The sequence below is a fragment of the Simochromis diagramma genome, unplaced genomic scaffold, assembly GCF_900408965.1.
Source record: "Simochromis diagramma unplaced genomic scaffold, fSimDia1.1 OVJJ01000321.1, whole genome shotgun sequence".
Taxonomy (NCBI): Eukaryota; Metazoa; Chordata; class Actinopteri; order Cichliformes; family Cichlidae; genus Simochromis; species Simochromis diagramma.
In genome coordinates, this window is record NW_024386772.1 from 4,241,679 (window position 1) to 4,264,895 (window position 23,217).

Consider the following 23,217-nt stretch of genomic DNA (forward strand, 5'->3'; position numbering starts at 1 on the left):
CCACACCAGTTTGTTTCTTTTATGTTTGAATCCTCTGAAACACTTTTCTTGACCAAGTTTAAGAAAGGTGGATGAATACAATACAAATCATCACTGATATCAGAATATATATTATAATATAATACAATAAGCAAAATTTGGGCTTTTGTTTTGTTACATTTGTTTCAGTTCTGTTATCCAGTGTGTGGTCCTGCCCCTCGCTGATACTCTACCTGAGGGGGGAATATCTTCTTTAGACTTCAGATGATCACTTACATGTTAGTGTGTTACTAAAATTAATAAAGAAAATGTATTTTTTGCTTTAGATATTTTAAACATTTTAGTTAAAGTATTTACTTTGGTAGCACAGTCTACTTTAAAATCAACTTTAAGAGCTAAAAGAGAGAGAAAAGTAGCTAAACTGTTTGATTAAACAATTTACAAAAAAATAAAACTAAAATCTTTTCCACCACTTTACCACTTCTCGTATTGTCTGGAGTTTGTGTGTCCAGCAGTACGTCCGCCTTCACTGACTTTATCTCATTGCAAACGGAGCTGATTTTGTTTTGGAGCTGCAGCATCAGCATCATTTTCTTCCTTGGAGCTGAAGGGCTTTACTCTGCTTGATGGGGCTTCTTTATATCTGAAGTGGAGGCAAATGTCCCCAGAATGAGCTGAACTTCCCCTTCCGGTTTCATATTGGATGCTTCCAAAAAGCAACATTCATAGAGCTTTTTCTTCTGATAGTTTTGTTCAGCTTTTGATAGATGCTGAGCAAATATGATCATTATCTTTACAGGATGACTGCTGAAAAACAGATGCTGACTTTGTTCCTTTGTGCAATAATGCTCCAGTTAAAATATTTTTGCAAAGCCAGAAAACCTCCGCTCCAGGTACACAGACTATTAAAAGACGCCTGTTTTTGATGTCTCATGTGCATGATGAACTTACTTTATGTGGACACCCACCATCGCCTCTCAGCCCCAACGAATGTGCTATAAACTTGTGATGTGATCATTTAGTTCCAAAGGACACGAAAAAGCAAAAACTCTCAGCCTGAGCCCTCACAGCATGATTTAACTAACCAATGGGTGGTGTGTTGGGGGGCTGTAGCCATCAGAATCAGGATATATTCCACTATCTAATGGCTAAGGATCAGGAGAGACACGGAAACACTGTGAATATCTCGATTCAAGGTGTTCACATAGTTATTTATTTGAACTGCAAATTTCCAGCATTGCATTACTGGTTACAAGAAAAGATAATCTGACTACTTTAATGAGTTACTTTGTTGTGCATTTCTTTTAAATTGTAGCATTTGCTTTCGTGATGCAAAAGATGTGAATACTTTTTCCACAGCTTTTCAAACAGCTCATCTGTGAGCATCTTTATCTAAACTCTCTCTAGCTTCTTTGGCTTGTATTTTCTAACAAAGCCCCTCTCCTCTTTCAAAAAACAACAGTTCCACATCCTTGCCCTTCACTTTGATGATTCACTGGAATTTGGTGACTTTTGATGTGGTCTTGTGTGCTTTTTGTTTTCTGGCTTGAAAGTGACAGATAGGTAACAAAAGCAGAATGACTTTGAGCCACAGATTCAATATGAATTCATAAGCTCCAGCTAAAGAGGAAGGAAACCATCACATATCGGCTGCTGTATAGACTGCATCCCCTTTGCCCCTTTCCATATGCCCTCTCTTGTCTACTTTCACTTTCCTCCTATAGCTTGCACTAACAGCTATCTAATCGTCAGTGACACGTCTTTTTGCCCACTCGCCTCCTCTGATGAAACACCTTAAGTGCAGAGATCACAGGAGAATATCTGTTGAATATGTCCAAGTATGTCCCCTCTGTCAGCTAAGCTGTGTGATGTCCAGGCGAGCTGCCACAGTGTACTGTATCCCATATATCACCTCCCATTCACGCTGCCACAGCCCCCTGCCACTGTTACTATAAATACAACCAGCTGTGTTTCCATTATTAATGCAACAAGACGCCCAAGCCTTCCCCGGCCTGCACAACGCCGATTCATCATCTCTCATAAACTTTAAAACACCCACTGCTGCCTACTGCTGGTGCAAACGAACACACAGCGAGCAGGTGCATGGTGCACGCACACACACCAACTCACACTTCTCTCCATGACAAGTTCACTGTTGAAGGAGGAGGCAGGCAGAGAGAGAAAATCAGGATGAAAACCAAAAATAACACATTGCATCTTGATGACAGACCGGTTGCAATTGGACTGTAATGAGATATGGAAGCAGAGGGCCGCCGCTCAGCGGAGGTGAATTGAATTAGACTCTATTCTTTCTTGCAGTAACAAATTGAGATACGGTAATGTAGTTTAAAGGAGGTTACATAGGCAGAAGAAATTAAGCTTTGTTTTTCAAATGCCATGGTTTATCACTACAGTCAAACGAGAAAAGCCAAGCTATAGCTAGCTGAAGGTTTCACGAGGTCTGTCCCAAAAAATGTCTAAATAACGAGCATGTTCACCTGTCACTACCCAGCACGGGTCAGATAGCGACATTACCTGTTTATAGGGGCCAATGAGACGATAGCTTAGAACAAATAGGGCCCTGTGACACTCAAGGTTTTTTTCTACTTTTCTTCATGTCTTTGGGGTCAAGATAAAAGATTCATTTTGGACTTTTTAACAACAATCACATCTGTTGCCGCAGTCATAAAAAATGTGAAATAGTCACAAAAAAATAAATGCAACTGTTTGTAATCCTGGACAAAAATGGTCATGATTTTTTCAGCCAGTTAGCATAATTGTGGGCATCACCATGGCAACCAAGAAAACAGATCTTTAAAAGAAGTATTTGGCTTTTTTAACCAAACCATTATCTATTTGTAAACCTAACACAGCAGTTTTGACGTCTAAATCTAAGCCGAACCTTAAGATATACCTTAACCCCAGAGTAAAAGTAGACACAATTCTACTTAATAAATTTGAAAAAATATTGAATCAAGTAAGAAAAAAATGCCGTGTCTGATTTGAACTTGGGTATCTGGAAGGAGCAACGAATTGATTCCCACCTACTCCTCTAAACATGAACTTTTTTATAAGTTAAAGGTCAAAAATATAATTTCAAGGTTTATAGCTTGCAGACCCCAATGCAGACTTCTGAAAAAGGATCCATATTAATAATGGTAATGGAAAAGACTGCTAATTTAGTAACAACTAACTAAAATTTAACAGAGCAAGCACACATGAGAAAGAACATTGTATGACTCAAGAAAGAACTAAGACAAACCGAAGCTTTAAATTAGACGCAGGGCTATCAGGGAGACTGGAAACACCAGGGTAAGGAGACATAGCTGAAACTAATCAAGTCAATAACAAAGGAGGTAAAAGTAAAAGCAAGGCACAAGCTAAAGATGGTTAACAAAGTAAAATAGAAAGCAACTTCAAAGGGAACCTGATAACTTGACAACAAGGTGCAAGATGACACCTCAGAAACTGATTAAACTAAAAGGGATAGTATTCTCAATACTAAAGAAAACCAGATAACAGAAGTAGCAAGAACTAAAAGCTAATCGGAGCGTAGAGATTAAACAGAAAATAGCTGCAATAAGCACAAGCATAGAAAGAACCCTTACTGTAATTATAGAAATAAAGAAAATCTCAAAAGTTGAACTAAGAAGTCCGAACAGAAAACTTATAATAATTCAACAAAACCCACAGAGCACAGCATTTCATGTATAAATGGCAGTACGCATGTGAGATCACACAGATTTAAAAAATGACATTAAAAATAATGAAACGTTTGTGTTCAGAAACACAAATCAGTAGATCAGAGGTTGTGGGCATTTCACATGCACTGTAAGATTGAATTGGTCTTAGTTATCATTTGGAAACAAGCACCATCAGGTTGGTACTCTGTATATAAATAGTTAACAGACTGGTGTTTAAATAGCTTGAACAGTCAAAGCACATTCACTGTACATGAGCTGGAAAAAATCAGCCTGTAAGCAAAATAATAGGATACTAATTTAGTTTTTTCTTCAGACTTACAATTAATAACACATTTGCTAACATGAAATCTGGGCTTTTGTCTTCATGACAAGTTCAGTGATGAAATAGCAAGCATACATAGAGGGAGAACCATCATTAAAACCAAAAATAACACATTGCATCTTGATGACAGCTCAGTTATAGTTTGACTTTAATAAGATATGGAAGCAGAGGGCCTCCGCTCAGTGGAGGTGAATTAAATTGGGCTTTATTCTTTGTTCCTCAGATTCAGTAACAAATTGAGATACAGTAAGAGGCAGAAGAGATTAAGCGTTTTTTTAATGTCATGGTTAATCACCCCAGTAGAAAATGCAGAGTCAAAAGCTAAACTATGGACAGCTGCGGGTGCTACCACAACAGAGACACGCTGGAACTGAACCAAAGCACCTTTCAATCACAAGGAGCAAACCTGACACCAGCTGAAGCTTGCACAAAGCATCAAGTGACACACAATGACAGCAATGTCAGTGGACATCTCAGCAACACCACAGAGGTCCTGGACTGAGCTGACAAGTTATGCTGCATTTATTCCAGCATAAGGACACTAACGACTGTCTAAAACATCATGAAACAATCCAGAATCTGCCAAACAAGACCACCTGTTGTTCAAAAATGGCTTGACGTCAACATATGCCAGCATTTGCCTGCTTCCGCTTACACATTTTACTCTGTGGTTAAAGCAGGCCTCTCACAGAGAGGAGAACATGAAGTACTCATTGTGGCTGGAAACACTTCTGAATGCTGCTCACGAGCCTATGAATCCGCAGGGAGACTAAAATTGGGATTTCCAGCAAAAACACAGACGTGTTTTTGTGTTTGAACTCATCTGAGATCAAAGAAAGAATCAAAATAGATTTTTTTCTGGAGATTTTTTATTATCCTTAACATTTTTCGGTTGTTAAAACACATGTAAAATATAAATGACTGTTTGGAACAGTCAAATCAATCATTACTATGAAAAAAAACCCCATCCACTGGCATTTAAAGTGGAGCTACTATGCTTCTCCTTCTTCTCTGTCATCCATATGTAAAGTTCTGACAGTGAAGTTTTATATTAAAGATGTTTGAAGTTTAAACTACAAATTACAACTACTCCATATGAGCCAAAAGTTCAGTCATCAGACTGCTCTAAATGATTTATTTAAGCCCTTTTTTTCTACTCTTGGTTCCGAATGATGTCAGTGAGAAAGAATATCCCTAATATGGTTGTTATTTACAAGCGACAGCCAATCAGAAGTAAGCTGTCCTAAAAGGAAGACGAACAGAACTAAAACAGCTTGTTTCAGACAATATTAAAAGTCTGTATCAAAGCTCAGAATCAGGTTAAGTTAGCATTTTTTTTCAACTGTTAATCAAGCAAAGCTACTCAAAGTCTAAGAAATAAAAATATGGAGGTGGATATGGGCATTAATTTTCTGTATTGTTGTAGCTGCCAATCCCTGAGCTCGTATTTACCGCCTAAAAGCTGATACAAACAGTGCCTTCAAGTAGGAGGCTCATCTGCTGTCTTTCCCACAGGATCTAAATGCAGCATTACACCCTCCGGCTGATGCTTACACCGCTGCCTTCAGCTTTGTGCACAAATACACAAACACACAAATTACACCCCACCCTACACTCCGATCATCATCCTGGGCCAGCATTGCTCCACTGCCGCCATGCATTCACTGCTGCTGCTGCTAAATATAGCAACCCCACTTTGATGATGCAGTGGTTACTGTTGGGAGAGCTCAAAAAGCTCCCCCCCCCCCCCCCCCCACCCCACCCCAGCCCATGCTTCTCAGTGGTGCAATTAGCCGTAATAAACTGAGAGTGAATTGATGATGCATGGAGGAGTCTGGTCAAAGCCCTCCACCCTCAAACTCCCAAAGAACCTCCCCTCTAATTACCACCAGCTGAGACAAGGTAGGAGAATGTGACAGAGTGAGAAAGAAACATAATATGCAAGACAAATGATAAGCACTTAAGAAAGTGATAACACACCCATCAGCTTTAACTGGACTGTTTTTAGTGCTCCGGCTTCTATGCACAGCTGGCAGTGTGGAGAACAACCTTCGTACTGAATGGCTTAAATAGTTCTGGTGATCAGTGCCGTTAGATCAAAAATTTCATTTGCCATATGGTTTGGTATAAGATTTAGCACAGCAAAAACTACACAGTGACATTCTCATCAGACTCAACGGTGCTTTGAATAATAAAGTTGAAACCTCCAAAGCTGAAAAATGACTCGAGCAATAGATGTCAAAAACTGCAATTCCTCAACCTGCCACTTGGGGCTTGCTCCAGCGAGCCAATCCCCATTGACATTTATGTTAAAATGACCAACTTTTGTAATGGTGATTTTTTTTCAAATAATAACACTTTTAATTGTATTAAAGGTGAAATATTGAATAATTAGAGGCATGGCCACTTCCAGTGGCAGACGTGTGCCAACTAGGCCGCTACCTTTGTTCCAGGCATCACACGAGCTCATTAGAGGCCACTAACGTTTGTGCTGGTGTAACCTTTTATAACGTTTCTAATGGGACTGTTTAATAAGCGCATGATCAGTTGTACTGGAGCTCATATAAGTTTGATATTTCATTTACCTGGTTGTGTATCGTTTTAACCAAGCTGATAAGTTAGCACTAAACTGTCTCGTTCAAATGTTCACTTTTGGTTTCAAAACCATCCAAGATGACAATGGTCAGTGGCTAGTGGGTGACATCCATTCATCTTTAATGATTCAAATGACCTAATTGTGTCTTTGAACATGCCAAACTGTCATGGCAAACATTGCTCTACCTGCAGAATCCAGCTCATACCTTTAGCTGTAGGACATGGGTGCAGAATTATATTAATCAAATAATAATAATCAGAGGTGTGGACTCGAGTCACATGACTTGGACTCGAGTCAGACTCGAGTCATTAATTTTATGACTTTAGACTTGACTTGAAAAAATGTTCTAAGACTTGTGACTTGACTTGGACTTTTACACCAATGACCTGGGACTTGAATTGGACTTGAACCGGTTTACTTGAAAAGACTTGATATTTTACCTCAAATATAAAATTTAACATGCATATTATAGAGATTGAAAATGTGACGTCATTCACGGGTAGAACCGCAAAGGATTCTGGGAACTCGTGGCAAGCGGTACTAGCGCACGCAGGCTTTCAATTAAAATCAGTTATACAGCGATAAAAAGAAACACAAAAATGTCAAGAAGCTGTTGTATTATTAACTGCAATAGCCGGTCGCATGACAGCCACGGGAAGCCGACGGGTAAAGAGATCGGTTGTTATCGGATTACGTCGTTGAAGAGAAATTGTTCGAGCCATGTTTCCGAAGTAACAAAGGCGACTGGATTGCAGCCATTCAAAGACCAATTATAACGTCCCAGAACACTCCAGCTCACAGGTTAGTCTGCTGTTGTAGTTAATGCGTCATTTTTCTTAACATAATTAGTGATATAGGTTACAAGCAAGTCTGGCGCTGAACAGAAATTGTCGCGCTATGCTCCTTTGTTTATTGTGCATAAATAGTGAATTGTCCTGACACAATATTGTGTTTCGCTTCTGTTATTATGGTACATTGACAAAAACATATACTTTTATTCACAGGATAAAACAGTTTTGTATCACTAATTGCCCAGTACGATTACAGCATACAGTATTATTGTCACTGCTACATTTCTGTGATGCTACCAGAAATTATTTCCACTACTAATTAATTACCATTGAGCTCAAAGGTTATATTAATAAACGGTTAACGAATGTGTATTTATGACGACGATTTGTGAGACTGGTAAACTTATGATACGTACGATGGTCTTTACTTTCTACACGGTGCATTTCAAGGTCCTGTACCCATCCGTCGGTAAACTGTACCTGGGCTTGTTGCAGTGACCTGAAGTTACTAAACTTCATGAGTGTATGCGCTCACTCCAAGAAGCGTGTGATTATAAATATGCATATAAATATGCTACAATGAGATAGCTGACTTCATCTAACTAGCAAATGTTTTCCAGGCTACGTTGGTGATGCAGTTTTTTTTTAAAAAATGATATTAAAAAAAAAAAATCATTTATTTATGTATGATATTTTTGTCATGCGATTTTAAAGCCGGTCCTACAACCGCATCCAAGAATAACATGCAGCTTATCTCAGAACTGTCGGTGAAAATTATTCTTGGAGCTAGGTTTAATTGAGCTGCATTTTAAAGAGGTGCAATTTCACAATTTGTGTATATTTTCTAAGTTCACTATTTTGTCATGTGTTGAGAAAAACACAGATTTAAAAATTACATGGTCTAATATTTACATTTAGCATATAACTGCAACATGCTTTTTTCGTCTTTTTTTAAAGACTCGAAAGGACTTGAAATTCAAAATTTCAGACTTGTGACTTGACTCGGACTTTTACACCAGTGACTTGAGACTCGACTCTGACTTGCCTGACATTACTTGAGACTTGACTTGAGACTTGAGGATAAAGACTTGAGACTTACTTGAGACTTGCAAAACAATGACTTGGTCCCACCTCTGATAATAATATATCTCGATATGAAATGAGGTTATTTCATATTTGAAAAAATATTAATAATGTCACTGAAATTGAAACATTTTGAATAAAAAAATACTAACTAACAAGCTCCTCAAGCCCAAAAGCAGTTATTACAAGAGTTCCCAAATGTAATCAGTTACACAGCTCCACAAAAAAGAGCCAAATGAACAACCTTGTGTCCTAAGGATATGAGATACTTTGGAGAATTTTGAAATGCATTAGGTGTCCTTGTCACCGGGCCAGACTGAGATTCAAAAAGCTCCCGTGAAAATTGGCTTTCTCACTCACTCTATCAAAACTGAAATTTAAAGAGTAAACAGTGATGTTACTGAATCTGTTCTCTCTGCCACATGAAAGGCGACAGTCATGACGCACGGCGAGGCTGCACCCATCTTAGTCATAGTTGTACTAGCCGGCCTCTTCATTGAAAGCGGTGCCACGTGTGGCAGCCTTCGAAACATGCCAGGAAGGAAGTCCTTTTGCAGGTGAAAATTGAAAAAGAAAAAACAGGTTCACTTTGTCGCAGATATAAGTCTAGTTCTTCAAACTTCACTGCAATTTTCATCCGGGAGCTATAGCTGGTTTGTGCCATCGGGCCACATGTGTGATGCTCCTAACTTTATAAGATAACACTCGAGCTACAATAATAATGGATTGCATTTATATAGCGCTTTTCGGGACCCCTCAAAGCGCTTTACAATACCACTATTCATTCACTCTCACATTCATACACTGGTGAAGGCAGCTACAGTTGTAGCCACAGCTGCCCTGAGGCAGACTGACAGAAGCGAGGCTGCCATATCGCGCCATCTGCCCCTCTGGCCATCACCAGTAGGCGGCAGGTGAAGTGTCATGCCCAAGGACACAACGACCGAGACTGTCCGAGCCGGGGCTCGAACCAGGCAACCTTCCGATTACAAGACGAACACCCACGAACGCCCCAATAAGCTAAAACTGTTGCCTAGACACAGCTTACATTTTTCTGTCTATAAATGCTGAGACCCACCTAAGCCATTATTAACCCATCACGTTACCATGCCAATGTCTTCCAGGTTCTATAGTTAGCAGAAAGATGGTAGCCATAGATTTCTGTTCACTTTACATTTTGAATAATAACCAAAGCCTCTAAAGCGACACTCACTGCTGACCATGTTCCACCTTCCAATCAAGTGGGAGGTGTTTCATGACAGACAAGCATCAGTTTTTTGCATCACGTCATGTGGAGAAAAATGGACTGTAAGTAATGATAGCACCTCTGTCTCCCAAACACCCTGACAGCCTATTAACACTAGACAGAACCATCACTCTGGTATGATGAAACAGGCGCAGACAGTAAAATGATTCATGGAAAAAGAGACAGAGCGAGTCACCAAGAGATAGGTGGATAGAGGTAAACGACACAGGAAAAGGAAAAAGGAGAGACAAGAGAGGGCAACGCTGAAGTAGGACAGAGCGCAGGGGAGGCCTGTCTGTCCCAGATCAGTCGTTTACATGAGATGGAGAAGGAATGAGTGAGACTGGAGGAAAAACAGAGAGAAAAGAGTGAGAGAGTAAACGACATGGCTAAATCTGGAGTTATGAAATACATCTCGCTCTGAGCAGTGTGGCAAATATTGAAAAGAAAGTCGTGCTGTACTCCCTGCGCTCGGGCAAATAAACCAGGAGAGACTGAAAATAAGAGACACAATCCCTTAGAGGAAACAAAGGCTTTGACAAGATGTCGCCACAACAACAACTGAACACAGGGATAATCAGTCCAAAAGTCACAACATTCATCCTCCTTTCCTTCCCACGCCCCTGTGGATGAAGATTCAGTGCAAACATGGATTGAAATAATCCAATTAATTCCAATTAATCTAGATTTATCTCCGTCAAGGCCCGTTTTGCAGCCATGAGTCAGGTAAGCTCTGCCTTAGTGTGCTGATAAATCCTCTTTTTGCCAAGCTTTGTTAAACTGAATGAGTGGCGAGAAGAGATTTTGGTCTCTTGATCCCCAAAGAGGGCTCTGCATGGGTGGAAATGTCATCTGTGCGCTGTGTATACAGTGGAACTAAAGTGCGCCGTTTCACAACACTTTACCAACCAAGAAGGAATTTGTGGTATTTTCCTGCTAACATGAGCTGAATGGCAATTCAGCTGTGAAGGGCATCCGATTGTGCCTGTTTGTTGGACCTTGCTCGCTTTGTGCCAAACAAGATCTGAAGTACAAACGACATGACAGTCAGTTAATCAACACTCCACAGAGGCGTCGGCCTGTTGAACCACATCGATTAAACTCGGCACCCAGGGAGCCAAAGTAACAGATTTAGATTCGGCCGATCTGGGCCGCATCTCCAAACTTCACTCCCTCAGACTCCTCTTTCTGTGTCACTCAGTGGATTCTGTACCAATATAACCAAACTGAGGACTAGTTAAACAAACTGGTTTCACTCCCTGATGACGAGGCAGAAACAAGAGATAATGGTGTGAACTAGTTCTTACTTTCTACACTCTCAGAAATAAGGGTAGATTTATACAGCACAAGCACCTAAAGGTAGAAACGTATACATATTATGGCCTGATCCCAACTAATTAAATGTGAGACATAGAAGGACAATGTGGAACACTAATAATGCTGAGAGTTAGCCTGACATGTTGATAGATGACTTAACAAATGATAAAGAGATCATGTGAAGCTACAGTTTCTTTTATGCTATGGCCTTTTTTGCACCTGTGTATTTGCTTGTGCTTTTCTTTCAGGTCATCTTGAAAGATGGATTGTCATCTTTGGATTTCAGTAGGAATCACATTTTTGAGCCTCGTTTTTCTTGTGAGGTGAAATATATATATATGGACACATGTTCACACACATATATATATATGTAAAGCCAAAATCAAAATATGGGATACTGTGCCAGTATGTGGGACAGGGGAATAAGGGATATAAATGATGTGCACTGCCACATAAAGTGGGACACTTGTGTCCATAATACCTATGGGGGTCATGCAGGTTCTCAAGCAATAAAAAGCACGTTTGCAATTCTCTTACGGTGTAACATCAGAAAATCAGCTGTGTCCACCAACAGGGAATTAAAATATTAATTTCACTTGTAAATTTTAAGGATTTACTGCTTAGCTGGTTAGCACTGTAACCTCACAGCAAGATGGTTCAGGGTGTGAATACAGGCTGGGGCTTTTCAATGTGGCATTTGCATCCGTGCTCTCTGAGTACTCCAGTTTCCTCCCACAGTTCAGAAAAATGAAAGGTGTTAGGTTAATCAGTGATTTTAAATTGGACACAGGCGTGAATGTGAGTGCGAATGGTTGTCTGGCTCTATGTGTTAACCATCTGATAGACTGGCAACCTGCCCACAGTGTGCATTCACCCATATATGAACAGGTTGGAGGCTGCAGCCTCGTGCAACCCAGAACTGGATTGGGGAAGAAGACAGACAGACGGACAGATGGATGAATGGATGGACGGACAGACGGACAGACGGACGGGCGGGCGGAAGGATGGATGATGGATGGACAGATGGATGGATGGACAGACGGACAGATGGATGGATGGATGGATGGATGGATGGATCTTTCAACCTTGATCTGATTTCTATATCAGGAAGGTGCACATGTTCATGGATAAAGCTTTTAGTAGTCAATGGGACTAAAGGAGTTCTACACAAATGTCAGTTAATTTCCAAGTGTTTGAATGAATAAAACACTCAGTTTTATGGTACTCAGTTTTGCACCTTCATTTTTAAAAGTCTGTTATCTTTGTGGAAAAAAGCTGTCACCAGAGGTTCAAGATTCACGTCTGTAAGATGCAAACTTAAAGCACCGTGGCAGAATCTGGGATACTGCCCCATTGTACTCCTAAAGGTGCAACAAGGTACTGTATGTTATTTTTAGTGCATAAGAAACCTTTAATGGATAAATAAGACCTAGCTTGTCATATTACAGAGTACTTTAAACTTCAATCGTGAATTTTAACAGTGAATTTTCATCCTTGTATAACTTAAATGGCTACTATTGCATGCTACTGCTGTGGGCAAATAAAAAAGCGAGTGAAATCTTTATAGAGATCTTTATACTTGAAAAATCATTTTCAAGTATCAAGTATTTTTGTGATTTCCTGGCTTTTATAGAAGACTGACCTTCCAAGTTAGTCCTGTAAATGTGATATCTGTAATAACAGATCATCAGACACGGTGAAGAGTTACAGATGCTCATGAAACAAGAGCCTAATGCAGATAGACCATTATAATCACAGCCCTCTCTATGCAGAGACTCCATCGCCTATAAATCTCCCACAGAAAGTGTGGATTCGCCAATTAAATCGGAAACTTATGGCTTTGAATTGTGCCTGTGCGGACTGAAACTTATTACTTTTATATGAGCAAGTGAAGCGTCACTGACACTGATCTATGGAGAGCTGGTAGCGTGCGTTAGTGTGCAATGACTGCTTGACATCAGCATGTGATGAGTGCGTTTGAACTTAGAGCACCACTCAAAGGCAGAGACTGAGTTGTGTATCTGTTCACCAACACTTAACTCAATCCTCACTACAGAAAAGCCCTTCACTGTTATACATCAAGCCAGTCGATACGCTCCTCTAAAACCACAATTAATGCACTGATGGAAATTGATGGAAAGTGAAAATTTCCATTGTCTTGTGGACAAACCACATGCACTAAATAAATTGCACGTGTGACTTTTCATTATCGAGAACTCTTTTGTGTCTTTTCTTATGCAGCTAAAGTTTTGCTTCATTATGTTGAAATCCACCCCGCTGATCTGCACAACACAGAAACAGTTTGCGTGTAATTATGTATACCATGTAGAGAGCCGTCACCTTTCTGTGCCGCCGTGTTCAGTAGAGACAAAGGCGTCTATAGATAGACTGAACTCAGTTGGCGAGATAATGACAAGACCAAACCAAACACATGTTCCCTGCTGGCAAGGTGACCCTTTTCTTGTAGAAGCAGTCGCTCAAGTGTGAGGAGAGCAGTTTGACATTAATTTCTGCTGCTGTTTAATTCATGGCAAACCCACTGTGTCCACTCCATCGGTCCACACATTTCTAACGCAAACGCGCATCTGTGTCCACGCTCATCCATGCGTACCGTGCACTACTGCCAGTGTGTCGGGTTATCCAGAGTGGCTTTCTTGGTGATTTTTATGCACTGTTTAGCTTTTTAAATGTGAACACTGAGCAGTGAACTCCTTTGAGCAGCAGATTATCACCAATTGTTGGCATGCATGCAAATCTATGTGGGTGGGATTATCAGTTTGACACAATGATAAATCGAAAAGCTGGCGTATCTCATATTTTTTCCTTTTTTGGAGTAGCTGCACATACATTTACTCATTCCCCAGCTTGTCTTTTCTTATTCTTCCCTCCTCAACAAATGTTTGCTCCTCCAGTTCTGCTTTCTTCTTCTTTTTTTTTTTGTTCGTCCCCACACTTTTTGCCCTCTTTTCTTTTCTCTCTCTATAAAGCTGTGAAACACTAAACTGGCTATAGCGCTGGCATAAGGAGTAATCCACTGTCAAATACTGCTCTGTTTGCCTTCCCCTGTGTCTGTGCATCCCTCAGCAGATCCTCTAGTTTTCCTGCAACTGCTGCATATTTTCCTTTAAAAGCTGGGACTCTGCATGCACAGACTGCCATGTGGCACAGGAATTAATGTTTCACATCAATGCAGTAAACTTGAACATGCAAACCTCCTCCCTGCCTCCCACCTCCTGCTACACACACACACACACACCCTACAGACTCCACCACCATCTCTCCTCAAAAATAAAATCATACTCTCTCTTTTGCTTTGGCATGCACCCTACTCCATTTCCATGCATGTCAAGAAAAAAAAAAAGGAAAAGCAGAAAAAGCCAGAAAACATTCTTACTGTCTTCTACAATCCCTGATGAATTACAGAAATCCCTCCTCTGGAAAAAAGGGGACAGAAGTAGAAAAGAGAGGAAGGAGGGGTAGGGGGAGCCCAGCGGTTGCCAGTTGCAGAGGAATAAGGAGTGAGTAGGGGTGAGCAGGAGGATGTAGTGAAAAGGAAAGAAAAAAAAAGAAAAGACAATCACTGCTGCAACAATAAAGACCCTCCTCCTCCTCCACAACCGCCACCAGAACAAGAAATTACAAGGTGTCCGGCGTGCCGCTGTACGCGGAAGTATGGAGCATTATCCTCGGCTCCCAGCTCGTCCTCCAGCAGCGGCAGCAGCTCTGTAGTAACACTTCTCTCTCTTTGGTCCGGCAATCTCCCCATGCCTCGCTCACTATCCTCCCCTCCTCCCTCCCTCCTCTCAGCTTGTTCACAGTGCCCCCCGCTCCCTCTCGCTCCTCTCTCTCCTTCTACTGGTTGGCTGGCTGCTCTCCCTCGCCCCCCTCCCTCCCTTACCTCTCTGTCTCTCTCCATCCCTCCTTCTCTCTCTCCTCCATCATTACCCGGATACAAGGCATACCCCTCCCTCCTTACATCGGTCTCTCCTCTTTCTCTCTCTCCCTCTCTGTGTCTTTGATGTTTTGGAGTTAGACTCTTAGCTGTGAAAAGAATCTGCTTCTCTTCTCTCTCTCTCTCTCCCCCGTCTCTCTGAAAGCACCACAGAACAGAGAAAGAAGTGGGATCCACCCAACAGTGCAGAGATACATACACCAAACACTCATGCACACAGATGCAGAAAGGATTATCTAAAAATCACCGTGCAATATCAGCAACAAAACCACACACATCAATTAGAGCCACAATTTTCATTTATTTCCTTCCATAATCTGATAGTTTATCCAAATCAAAGACGCAGAACAGTGCACTGTGCAGCAGTTATCTCACACACAGATATATGAATAAAGAATGAAAGAGATGTCTAAAACAGGACGAGGGAAGCCACTGCTGCAATGCTTATTACCATACATAGAGAGGGGGTGAAGAGGACCGTGGGTGGAGAAGGAGCTTTCTACTGATGAGCTGAATTGACTAGCAAGTAGAAACCAGTTCCATTATGCCAATTGGATTTCAATAGATGGGTACTGGGGTAGCACTGGGATCTCCTACTCCTCCTCTCCAGTGTGATCAGCGTAAACTCTGGCCTGCTGGCTTGTCTGGTACTTGTTTAATCAGGTTCGCTTGTACCTCCCAGAACCAGAGAATTACCAAGAAAACATGTTTGTTTTCTGTTGATTTTGGTGTGCGGGACTCTGCGAGTGAAATATTAACTCAGTACACCGAATTCAAAGTGCAGGGTGGAAAAAACCTTTTTGGCATCTGGTCTTGGTGTGGATTTGTATTGCCTTTTTGATTTAATGTTGCCTGATTTGCTGTATATTTGACATTTTATTGTATTTTACGATAAGGGTTTGATTTTCCTGAAATAGTTGATTCTGCACCTCCTTTAAGTCAGATATAGCAGTAGCATGTTTCCATCCATTTTTTACTTATCCATTCAGGGTTTGGGCGACTGGAGCCTATTCTAGTACGGAGAGAGGCAGGGTACTCTCAAAGACTTTACAGTTACCTTTTTTATTTATCTTTATTTACTTTACTATAACTAATTTTACAATTAGCTTTTATTCTATTTTATTCATGTCAGTAGTTACACCTTTAAGTAATGGATTAGACCTCCGTTTGCCTGCTTAAAGATGCTCTGTTGGACTGAGATCTGATGATCACCCCTCTGGTGCTCACTGTAATGCTCAAGAAAACAGTTTGAGATGATCTGAGCTCTGTGTCATGGCACATTATCTGGCTCGAAGTAGCCATCAGTAGATGGGTACACTGTGGTCATAAAGGGATGGACATAGTCAGCGACAATACTTGAGTAGATAAATCAATGGTATGGGGCCAAAGTGTGTCAAGGAAATATCCTGAACATCATTACAGTACCACCTGCAGCCTGAACTACTAACACAAGGCAGATGGATCAATTTTTTCATGTCGTTTATGCTAAATTCTAAATCTCCCAGCAGAAATCAAAACTCCTCAGACCAGCCGATGTTTCTGATGAACAGTTTAGCCATTCTCCTCTGAGCTCTGGCATCAACAAGGCATTTTCACCCAGAGAACTGCCTGCTTACTGGGTATTTTCTCTTTTTCAGACCATTATCTGTAAACCCTAGAGATGGTTTATGGAAAATCCCAGTAGATCAGCAGTTTATGAAATACTCAGAGCCATCTGGCACCAAGAACCATGCCATGTTCAAAGCCACTTAAATCATCTTTCTTCCCCGTTCTGATGCTGGGTTTGAACTTCAGCAGGTCGTCTTGACCAAGTCTGCAGGCCTAAATGGCTTCAGCATCCGCCGTGTGATTGGTTGATCAAATATCTGTGCTAATGAGCAGCTGAAAAGGTGTCCCTAATAAAGAGGCCAGTGATTGTATTTTATCCAGCGACGAAAGCGTATTGATTACTGTTCATTTCATTCTAGTTTCTTTGCTTTATTTAATCTGTCCTTATTTTTAATGCTATTTTAAATTGAATTGTATTTATTTAACTGGTCTTTTCATTTTTAATTGCTTATCATTGCATATTATTTGCTTTGTTCTTGCTCTGTCTTTTCAGGCTTGTCATTCTTCAGAACTTTGTATTGCACTAATATGCATACAAGCTGCAATGCAAATGTGATTCACTGGCTGATTGCTAAAGAAATAACATTTTCAGTGAGGCTGTGATTTATGAAACTCCATACTACGGTGCTGGTTTTATCTGATAATGCACTATGTCTTTGGTTCTACGCTAACAAAAACCCAGAAGTCCAGTAAAACTCCTCAGACTGTCTCTGATTCAGATGGCCCTGCACTCTAATATGGCAAAGACACACACACACATTTCGTGATTCACACTGTTAACATGAGCGAAGCTGATGCTGTGTTATGGATTCATATTACAGGCATGATCAGGCAGTCTGTGCTGTAACTCAAAGGTTACAGAGACAGGAAAATCCTGACATCTCAGCTCTTTAAAGTGGGTTTAATAATAATAAATATCAGCAGCCTTCACTGTATTTTGCCTCACCGACATGACATCCATTAGCTCCGAGGCTGTGCATTCAGAAATGGATGCGAATGAATCTGCGCACAGGGAGGCCTGTCCACCTCTTCACTTAGTCAGTGACTCATGCGGAGGTCACTTTCATACACAGTATTACAAGAAATACCATCTGATCTATCAGTTTCAATAAATTGGGTCTGTGCTGAATTTTAAGGCTGCATATGCCTGCTTTTGACTGATGAAGCCGAGGGGCTTTTCTCATTTCTTTATTTTATGCCCCCTTGGCTGTTCCGTCCTCCTGTCGCGTGAACTGAAATCAATCTTAGCCATCTTGAAGGATGTCTCAATTCTCGAAAATGCATTTGGACGGGAGAGGAGAGCAGACTGGGGGCTTGAGAGGAGCTGTGACTGAGGATGCTGGTGTATCTTGAAGGAATGAGGCATGACGATGTTGTATAAAAATGTACATTTTATGAGCTAAACATTATTCTTTAGAAATTTTCATCAGGCTATTGCAAAGAGGGTTAGTTAATTTAACCTAAATTGACCTAGGTTAGAGTTAACCTAGGTTAGTGTTAGATTACAATCAATCAATCAATCAATTGATTATAGAGAATCCTGTTGTGTTAAAAAGCACACCTGTCCACAGAATCCATTTCTTCCATTCCAACCTCTTCACCACCAAAGAGCTGTCAAAGGACAAGATTAGACCTGCACAAGGCTGGAATGGGCTACAAGACCATCAGCGAGACGCTTGATGGCAAGAAGGTGCCAACTGTTGGTGCGATTATTCAGAAAGAACCGAGCTATTTGGTATCAACTTGACGCGCCGTGTCTGGGGAAGAGAAATGCTGAGCATCACCCAAAGAATTTCATCCCCATAGTCAAGGAAAGAGGTGGAAGCATCGTGCTTTGGAACAGTTTTTCTGCTAAGGGTACGGGAAGCCTTCAAGGCATTGAGGCACCAATCAGCGGGACCATGTGACGTAAAGTTTTGGAAGAGAACCTCCTTATGTCAGCAAAGACATGAAGATGAGTCGTGAAGGGGTAGTCCAGCATTACTATGACCGAAAAAATACATTATGGTCATGAAATGGTCTAGCCATCCTACAGATCTCAAACCTACAGAAAATCTGCAGAGGGAGCCGAAGCTCAAAGTTCCCAAGCAGCAACCAAGAAACCTAAAGGATTTAGAGAGTTTCTGTAAAGATGCATGAGCCAAAATTCCTCCTGAGATGTGTGCAAACCTGGAGACCAACAACGAGAAACGTCTTACTGCTGTGCTCGCCAACAAGGGTTCTCTGCAGAGCACTAATTCAAAACTGCTTCAAAAACAATCAGTGTCATATTATTTACATTCCAACACTATTGTATTTATGAAACTAAAACAAAGGAGGACAAAACAGAAAGTTTTGTCCAGACGCAGAAAAACATCATTATTTTAGTCGTTAAGCCCTTTTCATCCCAGGGATATCTGTATGTTTACTGCAGCTAAAGAGTATTGGTCACTTCCAGCACAGGTTAGTGTTGTAAAGGAGTCAAGCCGAACTACCAAAGTAGTTTTTTTCATTGTCTAAATATAACCGACAAGTGGAAGTGAAAGTAAAAAAGCAAGACGGCACAAAGTACAAAGATCCTCCCAGATCCTCCTTCCTTCCCATCATCTCTCCAATCTTCTACTATGGACTTTGCATGTCTGATAAATATGGTAATTATCTTTCAGTGACCAAAGTAGCTGCTGTCAGAGAGTTAGACCACTCAGAAAGATTTCTAGCTGACACTTGGGAGATGACAGGAACTGGACAAAGCTACCTTGTATTTAGCTCCATTCACTGGGAAGCGCCGCCTGCTGCACATGTGGCTGAACTGCAGACAATTTCTGCTCAGTGGGATTAACAGGGAAAAGGAAGGGCTCCCATAGATGGGCTCTGATCCTTTGGAGAAGCATTCCTACTCCTGAGGCATGAAAGAGGCTTTGCACAAAGCTGCAATATCAAACACAACTAAGTATCCATTTTATTCATGAGTTTCTTTAGTTATAAAAATGATAAGCTGCATGGTGAAACTTTCTGCAGTTCACCACTTGTGTGGTAGGTAACTTTAAAAAGAAACATGGTATCGTTCTTGTCACATTATTTTAAAGCAGGTCTTATTTAAACGCTGCCCAAACACCAATAAGCTCATCTGACCTCAGAAATCATAAAATCTAGTAGTAAAGATAACGCAGCTCCACCACATGTCATATATACAAATAAAACATGTGAACAGGAAATGAGGATGTGCAAAGTGAAAAAGCAGAAGAGGAGTGCACAGATCGAAGGGTTTGTTTTTTGTTTATCAGCTTCAGGCTGGACCGACAACTGCTTAAGAGTAAAAAAACAGTTCCAGTAAGCTAAAAGAAAGAAGTATTGTTATGCTTTATCTATAAAGACACATGAGGCCGTGGCTTGAACACAGGAAAAAGTGGAGTTGCTTTCTTAGCAAACACTCAGACTTAATTCAGAAAGATAGAAAGATAGGTACAATAAACATCAGAGCAATATCCCATCTTGTGCAGCTGACATATTTATTCAGCTCGCTCTGTCAGACACATGGGGTTTTGTTACAGTCATAATTTACACTAATGCACTGACACCTCAGCCAGCAGCCGGTCATTTGAAGCCTGGGCCACCTGTCACCTGGGAAATAACCTCTCCAAAGCTCTCTCTCCCCTCTTTTCTCAGCCTCAACTTGTTTCTTGGGGTGTTTTCTTGCTACTTCACTGCTGCTGCTGCTGCTGCTGGTGATGATGACGATGGCACCAGTAGTCTACACTCAAATATAATCCTACAACATCTTCACACAGCCAGCCATTTTGCAGGGCTACAGTTGTCATGCACGTGACAGATTATAATCCCCAGAGTGGTGAACAGAGGGAACATGGCGTCACGTGTCTACATGCATGCACACTGAGCATGTGCTGCAGTTTGAGTTTAACGGAGTTGCGACGTACGCATGAGTAAGATGAAAGGGACGCGTCGATGAATAATTAAAAGTGTGGAAACCCTGTGTTAAAATGGCTGGAAAATATTTGATGTGCCACAGAATGGAAGTCTGCTGTATTTTGTATAAGGGAGGAGACAAAGGAAAAAGCAGTGCTGAGCAGCATCTAAGCAGCCGAGAAGTACATTTACAGTTCTACAATACAGAAGGAAGTATTAAGCTACTTACCTTGAAGTCAATCTCCTCCTAAAACACATGTTTTATTGCCCTTTTTATTGCCTTATATGGAGCTTTTTTATTGTTTGTGTATCATTTACAATTTTCTGGTGTGTTATCTTTACTGTTCTATTGTTTTATTGCTTCTGTTAGTATTTATAAATTATACTGACAATTTGTATTTTGCAAATTGGAGTTTTCTTGTACGCCTCTTAGCTTTTTGCTCTCTTTGCATTTTGCTTGTGTGTTTAAGCACTGTATTTAAAGCTATTGTTAACATTAGCTCCCACCTGGTCATCATGGAATTGCTGTTCCATCTGGAGCGTTGGTCAGATTTTAGTGTCACTTGCACACAGTGATCGACCTAATAGGTCTTCACCCAAAGTTGTTTGGTGCCTTTTCATTTTCACACCATAACATTCATGCACAGCATTTAGTTTCACTAAAATCTTGCTCCTGATGTGATGAACAACAGATTTTCACTGTTGATGAATTTTTCATGCAGAAAATGGTAAATAAAGAACTTGATGATGACAGTTTGAAATATCTCTTTGTCACGCATGTTGCATGCCACTGTATTCTCCTCTCAGACTCACAAACAGTTAAATACCTACCAAAAATACACGTTTACAATAGATCCATGATAATATGTGTGGTTAGCCAGTGTTTTTCTTATATGCCTGCCGATTTCTGCTCAGCGAGTACTTAAAAACCATCTCCACCTCAACCTCTCGCACATGCGCACGTGCATTAAGAGCCTAATGATGCAATCCATGAAAGGGGAAATTTTGCTGATGACATGAATCGGATTCACCCTGTGAAATCATGAATTGATCATTCGATGCAACCAAACCGGTGCGTAAATCTGAGCAGAATAAAAACGTGCATTCAGTTATGACAGCCTGAAAAACTGTCTTTTAATATTAAAATTTGTCACAGTTTTCTCCCTTTTTTTGTCTCTTTAACTCCACCGTGTCCTCGCTGCCATAACGGATAATCTCTCCCTCTCTCGCTCTCTTTTTTTCTGTCCTCATTATGAGAAAATTGTTATAGTTGGCAACAGAATTAACTGCTCGTCTGCTACCGAGAGCTGGAAAGAAAGAAGTGGGTCATATGTTCAAAGAGAGGAGGGGAAGAAGAGACGAACGCAAAAGCGTTGGTTGGGTAGGATGAAAGCATAGGTAGAGAGGAAGGAGCTAAAGGCTGAGCACTAAACAGGAGGGTGAACAATGGCCATGAGCTGTGAAATTAACCAGATGAATAAATTAGAGCAGGATAGAAAATGAAGCAAAGCGAAGGTGAATGCAAAGGAGTTTTAACTGATAGTAAAAAGGAATTCTTTGCACTTGACATAATCTTATGATTAAATTATTTGAATTTCTTTTTCTGACTGAATGCTTTGATGAGTTCACCACGCTGTATACTCATACAAGATGAAATATTTTACTTGCATTGTAAAATCAACACTTTTTTTTCTAAAATTAGATCATTTGTCTAACACGATTAAAGAAGTGAAAGGCAAAACTATATAGTTAGCAAGTCAAATGTGTCCCAGGTAGGTCTGTTTTTAACTCCCAGAGCATGAATATGAATAACAAGTTCATGCAAGTGCTGATTCTTTTGTAATAATTACCCACAGAATACATATTCACACAGTGCTGTGATGACAGTCAGCAGCTGCTGGCTCCCTGTAGCGGGCAGGTTGATAATCATGGAAGGAAAAACACAGAAAACCATGTAAGTTGTGAGGTTCAGAAGTGTTGCTGGTTTGATCACTTATAAGGAAATGTTGTCTTCCTGGTTTTCCGAAAGGTGCTGTGTCTCAAATCTGCATAAAGTGTTGAAAATGAGCACGAAATCTCGGGATTACCATCAGGGGATAAACTGAAACGGTTTAATTTAGACCATAAACCAGACTGATACTAAATAATTCTAAACTACTTTAAAAGGTGGTTGGGGATTTCCTTTCCAGGATAAATATTGGGTTTCCTGGTTCCAGTTTAGGGGACTGGGTGCATTTGTTTGCTCCTAGTGCTAAGAAAAGCAGCTGCTGGCTCCTTGTAGCGGGCAGGAAGTGAAAGATCAACAGACAACGGACAGACTAACGCCAAGATAATGATGATTAAATCAGGGGACGCAGAACAAATGATACAATAAGGTACAACCCTGACAAGATGTTTAATGGACTAAATGATTACATGCGCCCTTGAGAAAACCAACAAGATGGGAAAATGTTGTTAGAATTGTTTTAGCCCTGTCTAAAAGTCTGTCAATCTCCATAGACTCGCATGTTAAAGCTTTTTCTGTTTGCATTGACACAAGCAGCATTTTTCTCTCTTTATTTCTTTTACTTGTGCTACTGCACATTACTGTGGAAGCTCATTTCTGTCACTGAAAAACTCCTGAGCTTGAGTTGGGTGCCTAATGGCCCTTTATCAAAAAGAGAGCTGATGTCCTAATTCTGGTACTTAGTATCCACCTGTGAACAGTTTTCCTCTA

General features: G+C 40.7%; 1 protein-coding gene across 5 annotated transcripts in view; it reads right to left on the minus strand.

Moving 5' to 3' along the window:
• shank1 (SH3 and multiple ankyrin repeat domains 1) overlaps window positions 1-14,828 on the minus strand; it is a 115,197-nt gene extending 100,369 nt beyond the window's left edge. For all 5 annotated transcript variants that reach the window (XM_040043640.1, XM_040043632.1, XM_040043623.1 and 2 more), the window contains exon 1: window positions 14,433-14,828. The gene's annotated coding sequence lies outside the window, so the exon portion shown is untranslated. The remainder of the gene's footprint in view (window positions 1-14,432) is intronic.
• Between the last annotated feature and the right edge of the window lie 8,389 nt (window positions 14,829-23,217).